Source organism: Protobothrops mucrosquamatus, unplaced genomic scaffold (genome assembly GCF_001527695.2).
Source record: "Protobothrops mucrosquamatus isolate PMUCROS unplaced genomic scaffold, P.Mucros_1.0 scaffold2397, whole genome shotgun sequence".
Taxonomy (NCBI): domain Eukaryota; kingdom Metazoa; phylum Chordata; class Lepidosauria; order Squamata; family Viperidae; genus Protobothrops; species Protobothrops mucrosquamatus.
The window spans coordinates 186,739-193,400 of record NW_015388471.1 but is presented as its reverse complement, the minus strand read 5'-3'; positions in this window follow the sequence as shown (position 1 = coordinate 193,400).

The window sequence follows — 6,662 nt, the reverse complement described above, 5'->3', positions numbered from 1 at the left end:
TGGGATCAGCCCAGTTTTTGTAAATAATGACATTTCACAGGGCTGGTGCCACTACAGAGAAGGCACCCTTCCAGAGTCCTGATAGATGGCACGACTTAATTGAAGGAAGCTGGAGCTAGAGCAGAGCGAAAACTAGTAAAAACAAATTGCACTCCTGCAAATTAAGTTTTAATCGACTTTTTAATGGCTTTCATTTTAGTTGTTTATCTGGAACTATTGTGTTCTGTTTTTAAGTGTGTGAGACACCCAGAGTCATGTATGTGAAATGGGCAGCGCTATAAACAGAATGGATGAATGCATAAAATGAAGGTACTAAATTTATTGCTTTGCAAAAGGCATGCTTTTATATGGGAAGTATTCAATGGTGGGATTCAAATATGTGAACAACCGGTTCTCTGTGTGGATGCCACTTCCGGAAGTCCATTCTGGGCCCGGGCAACAAAAAATTAGCTACCGGTTCTGCCAAACTAGTGCAAACTGGCTGAATCCCACCACTGGAAGTATTTTTGTCTGTGGCATCCTGTATCTGAACCATCTAAAAATTGTAAGTAATCCTTAGATTGCTTTGAGTAATAGCAATTATCAGAGGAGCAGAATTTTAATCATTGCTACTAATACAGTAGTTTCATTAGGTATGTGGTTGCCCTGAAGCCTTCCAACCAATGGAATTTGTGCCTGCAAATTTGTTCAAAAAGAAAAACAATTGATTGGTTCAGCCACTGTCATATTCACAGTCCCTTCCATTTCCAAGTGCACTTACTAATGGCAGGTGTTTTCATGCTTGTCATATCTTTTTTAAAAATCTTTAAAATAAACTATGTAAATTCCTTTGTTGAAAACTGTACTTAATACGTTTGTGGAATGCTCCTTCCAGGCATTAATCGGAACAAATTGTTTTGTTATGTTCTAAAATACCTTTATCTATTTTAAGCAGAAAGAGCTTTGATTCCAAAAATGCAAATAATTGGCACATGAAACTTAATAAAAAATAAATAAATCAATGTCCTTTAAAAAGTCGTTTCTGTTTGGGCCACTCCTTATGTGTCTTGGGGAAGTAAAAACAGATTTAAATCTTCTTCTTTGATTTGTAAATACAGGAAAGGCAGGGCTTGGTGTCAAAGTCCATTGCCACTGGTATATGAGCCTGGAAGGCTGCAGATTGAAGAAAAGAGATCCCGCACTCCACTTTCCATGTCAATTTTGTTCCAAGAATAAGTTTATATGTGCAAAAGCTCATCTTAGTTCTCAGAAAATACAAACAGGTAGTTCTCAACTTGCATCCATACAGGTAATCTTTAACTCACGACCATGTTTGAGAGCAAAATTTCTGTTGCTAAGCAAGACAGTTGTTAAGTGAGTTTGTTCCATTTTACAACCTTTCTTGCCATAGTTGTTAAGTGAATCACTGCAGTTGTTAAGTTAGTAACCCGGTCGTTAAGTGAATCTGGCTTCCCCCATTGACTTTGCCTGTCAGAAGGTGGCAAAAGGGGATCACATGACCCCAGGGCACTGCAACCGTCATAAATATGAGTCAGCTGCCAAGTGTATGACTTTTGATCACATGACCAGAGGGGTGCTACAATGATCGTTTATGTGCCGTTGTAATTTCAAACGGTCACTAAATGAATGGTTGAAATTGTTTGAAATTGTTCTGCCAGCAGCAAGATCTGACTGCTGGCCCAGCGACGGATTCTATTGCAAATCAGGGCTGTTTCCAAAGGAGGCAGAGGAGGAGAGGTCCCGGGGCTTACAGAGCGAAGGAACTGAATGAGGCTGTTGGCAGGCCCAGACGAAGAGAGAGAGGCTTTTGGAGGAGTTGGTGGCGGTGGCAGCGTGCTCCAGGGGCGAAAAGAAAGCAAGGCCTCTTTAAGGAAAAGGTGGAAGAGACAGGATCAGAAAAAGGAAAGGAGGCAAGGCTGTCGTGCAGGAATACAAGCTAATTTGAGGGCTAATCCACATGGAGCTCCATTTCCATCTCTCCTGTTTGCCATCATTAGCTCCCTAGAGACTAAAATGGACAATCTGTAACTTGAGCTGGCCACGAACAAGGAGTATATATCGGAGGTGGTGATCCTTTGAGAGCTGTATGCAACGAAATTTCATTTTGATGTATGCCAATTGGTGTACATTTAAAGTGACAATAAAGTTATTTTTATTATTGTTGTTGTTGTTGTTGTTGTAAATTGAGAACTGCCTATAATTGGGACCTGAGTTTATGTTGCTAAGCAAGACAGTTGTTCGTGTGTGGCACCTGATTTGACAACTGTTTTGCCATGGATATTATGCAATTCACTGCACTTGTTAAGTGAATCATGTAGTCATTAAGTGAATCCAGCTTCCCCTGTTGACTTTGCTTGGCACAAGTCAGCTGAGAAGGTTGCAATTGCCAATCGCAACCGTGAGAATGCTGTAATAGTTTTTAAGTAAGTACATAGGTCACTTTTTTCAAGATTATTGAACTTTGAACTGTCACTAAAGAAATAGTTGCAAGTCAAGGACTATCTGTAGAGAGATCGGTTTATTCTACCTCAAGCACATTCCCAGAGTAAGGTGCAGGCTAACAGTAGAAGCTGTTACTTCTAATGGTTACACCCTCTCATTGGGTGTAACATCTAGAACAGTGTGTCTCCACCTTGGCGACCTTAAGATGTGTGAACGTCAGCTCCTAGGATGGCTGCCTGAGGAATTCTGAGAGTTGAAATCTACACATCTGTAGCAGGCTGACAAACTGTACTCAATGAGTAGTCCTCAATGACACTACATCCACATGGAGAGAAGTAAGCAGTGGGGTACCACAAGGTTCCGTCTTAGCTCAGTACTCTTCAATATCTTCATAAATGACTTAGATGAGAGAATTGAAGGGGAACTCATCAAATTTGCAGATGACACCAAAGTGGCAGGAGTAGCCAACACCCCAGAAGACAAACTCAGGATCCAAAAAGATCTAGACAAACTTGAACAATGGGCCCTATCCAACAAAATGGCTTTCAGTGTGAAGAAAAGCAAAGTTTTACATTTAGGCAGGAAAAATCAAAGGTACGAGACCTGGCTTAAAAACAGTAACTGTGAGAGGGATCTTGGAGCCCTAGTGGCTATGAGCCAGCAGTGTGCAGCAGCAACCAAAAAAGCTAATACAATTCTGGGTTGTATAAACAGAAGCATAGAATGAAGATTACACGAAGTATTAGTACCGCTTTATAATGTCCTAATAAGATCACATGTGGAATACTGCAGCCAACTTTGGTCACCATATCACAAAAAAGTTGTTGAGAGTTTGGAAAAAATTCAGAGAAGAGCAACAAAGATGATCAAAGGCCTGGAGACTAAAACATACGAAGAACGGCTACAGGACTTGGGTTTCGCTAGTCTAAAGAAAAGAAGAAACAGGGGAGACATGATAACAGTATTCCAGTATCTGAGGGGCTACCACAAGAAAGAGGGGGTCACATTGTTCAACAAACACCAGAGGGAAGGACGAGAAACAATGGTTGGAAACTGATCAAAGAGAGAAGCAACCTGGAGAATCAAGGAGAAACTTCCTGACAGTGAGAACAATCAACCAGTGGAACAGCTTGCCTCCAGAAATCGTGGGTGCTCCATCACTGGAGATTTTTAAGAAGAGTCTAGAATCTAGACAATCACCTGTCTGAGATGGTATAGGTTTTCCTGCTTGAGCAGGGGGCTGGACTAGAAGACCTCCAAGGTCCCTTCCAGCTCTATTCTATTCTATTCTATTCTATTCTATTCTATTCTATTCTATTCTATTCTATTCTATTCTATTCTATTCCCAGCTCTAGAGCCAAAAGAACACAGTAGATGGGCAGGAACACAAAAATTAAAAAGATTGCATAGCTTCTGATGGCATGACTGGCAAAGCTCAAAAGTTGACTTTTTATGTAAATAAGTAAAAGAAAATTGTTTTTCAGAAAATAAAGAAAAGGCTGTGTCTAGTCCTATTTTAACAACAATTGGAGGAGAAGTGGGATTTGCGATAAACCTAAAAAACTGGCACAGTTGCAGTCACACTGTCATTAGACCCTATCCTGCAGAGTAGTTACGCATCCTCAGGATTTCAGTTTCTTGATTCTATGCTCTTTTTCTCAGGTTTTCCTCAATGATCTGCGCCCGTTGACATTGGGATGGGCCTTCCTTTCCTTTCAGTGTTTGGCTCAAATATCTTTGGCTCTGATTCTCTGATGTGTATGGACCATGTTGTTTGAAGCACATAAGCACCATCACAGACTGTTGAAACAAATTTCTTTGCAGAGCAATTGAGCTTCTATTTGGCTTAGGATGTTCCTATGTTCTTTATATAGATGCATATTTAAGACATGAGATACTGTGTCTTAGAATGATGTAATTGATGAAAAGACTATAATTTCCTAAGTAGGCTACTGCCTCATTAATTAGATAAGATATTATCTGGAATACCTACTTTGTTTGACTCATATTTCCTCCTGGTTCTTACACATCCATAAGGCGGCGTCAGTATCTGTTTGGATCAGGTAATTATATCTTAGATGTGGAGTCTTTGGTGCTCTCTGAACTTGGCTGTTTGCTTGCAGTTGTGTCATTGCCCAAGTAGGTAACATCATCAATGTTCTTCATCAGTTTTCCTCTATTGAAATTATATCCGAGATGCATGTTGGTAAGATATTGGAGGTGGGAATGTGTAAGTTTCAGGATAATATCCACTTTCTTGATTTTGTTTTTGTTGAATTCAGAATACCTTCAAATGTGGCCAAATTAAAGATGAAGAAAAAAAAGGCCATGGATATCAGAAGGAAAGAAATGATACCATTTGCCAAAAATAAATAAAAATAAAAATAAAATGCCATCATAGCATGGTTTGCCAGGATTGTATGGAATGTGCTCGAGCCTATCATTTGCCACGCAACAGCTGACAGAGAAAAAAAATACTTTGAAGCAAAAATATCATCAGCCCCCCAAAAATATGTGTAGAAAAATTTGTACCTTTAATATGTATACTGTATTAGGAAAGCTGAGCACAAATGACAAATAATTGCAAGTAACAACTATGTGGATTCTTAAATTTTAATTCATTCATTCATTTGCCACCTATCTCAATCAATGACTCTGGGCAACTTAACATTTTAATAATATTACAATTAAAATACTAAAAACATTTTAAAACAACAACAAAAAATAAACATCCAAATTAAATATACAGTACATAGCAGCAAAGATACTTGTGGCCAGTTAGCAATGCAGCCAGAAAAATCTATCTAAACATCTGAGAGGCAGAAAAAGATTTGGACTGATTGGTAGATCCCTGGAATAAAGTATTCTCAGCGTGACTACTGATCAGCTGATGTATCCTAATTGCCAGCCCTGATGTTTTTCTCATGATAAGCTAGCTCAATGGTGAGCAACATATGACTCTCCATATGCTGCTGAGTTAGATCTCAGCATCCTTCTCCACTCATGTGATGCCTGGAGTAGTNAACGCTCAGCATTAAATGACTTGTTCAGGGAATGAAAATATTAGCAATAGCACTTAGACTTATATACCACTTCACAGTGCATTCCAGCATTCTCTAAGCGGTTTACAGAGTCAGCATATTGTCACCAACAATCTGGGTCCTCATTTTATCTCATTTTGCCAGGATGGAAGGTTGAGTCAACTTTGAGAAGAACTAGCCTGCAATACTGCATTCTAACCACTGTGCCACCACGGCTCCTTTTTTATTTTATTTTTATTATTTTTTTATTTTATTATTTTTCTTTTATTTCATTATTTATTTTTTATTTATTTTTATTTTTTATGTTATTATTTTTATTATTTTTATTTTATTGTTGATTGTTGAGCAACAATGATCTCTCTTATCTTTTATCAGTACAGTGGATTCAATCTACAGTAGTTTTCCCCAACTGGATCCTTTTCCTAAATTCTCAGAATTATGGAACTTGTGGTATATGTATATGAGAAGCACTGCCTTGAGAAAAGCTATAGAAAAGCTATTGTGCCATCTCCTTAAGGCCCTCCAGAAATAGCTGTCACTACCGATTATATCTGAACAACCATTTGTGTGGGGAGAAAAACTGTCTTCCCTTCCTAATTATAATTATCAATCCTAGTCTGCTTGAATATGGTTATTTGAATTAATTCTTGTTTGGGTATACCTATATGTAAAACTAGCTGTACCCAGCCACGTGTTGCTGTGACTCAGTCTGGTTAAATGGAAAAGAAAGAAAAGAGAAAGCGCACGTTTGTGTCACAGGTGTGACATCTATATAATAGTAGGTAAATAAAAACACGCGCGTATTCGAATGCAACGTTGTGTCAAAATTTCAAAGCAATCGGTGAAGAACTTTCGGAGATTTAAGATTTTGAACAAATGAACATTTACATTTTTATTTATATAGATATGTGCAATGAAATTAGAAAAGGCAAACAAGATGTGCTGGACTGTGTCTAGGAATGGGGAGTTGATATGATGGACTATTGCAAGAATCTCCAAACCTGGCAACTTTAAGACTTGTGGACTTCAGCTTCCAGAATTCTGGGAGTTGAAGTTCACAAGTCTTAAAGTTGCCAGATTTGGAGACTATACAATGAAACAGCAATTTCCCAGGAAGAAAGGAGGACATTTCAAGGAGGGGGGAGAGAGAGTAAAGAGACAGAGTTGGATCAGAGACAG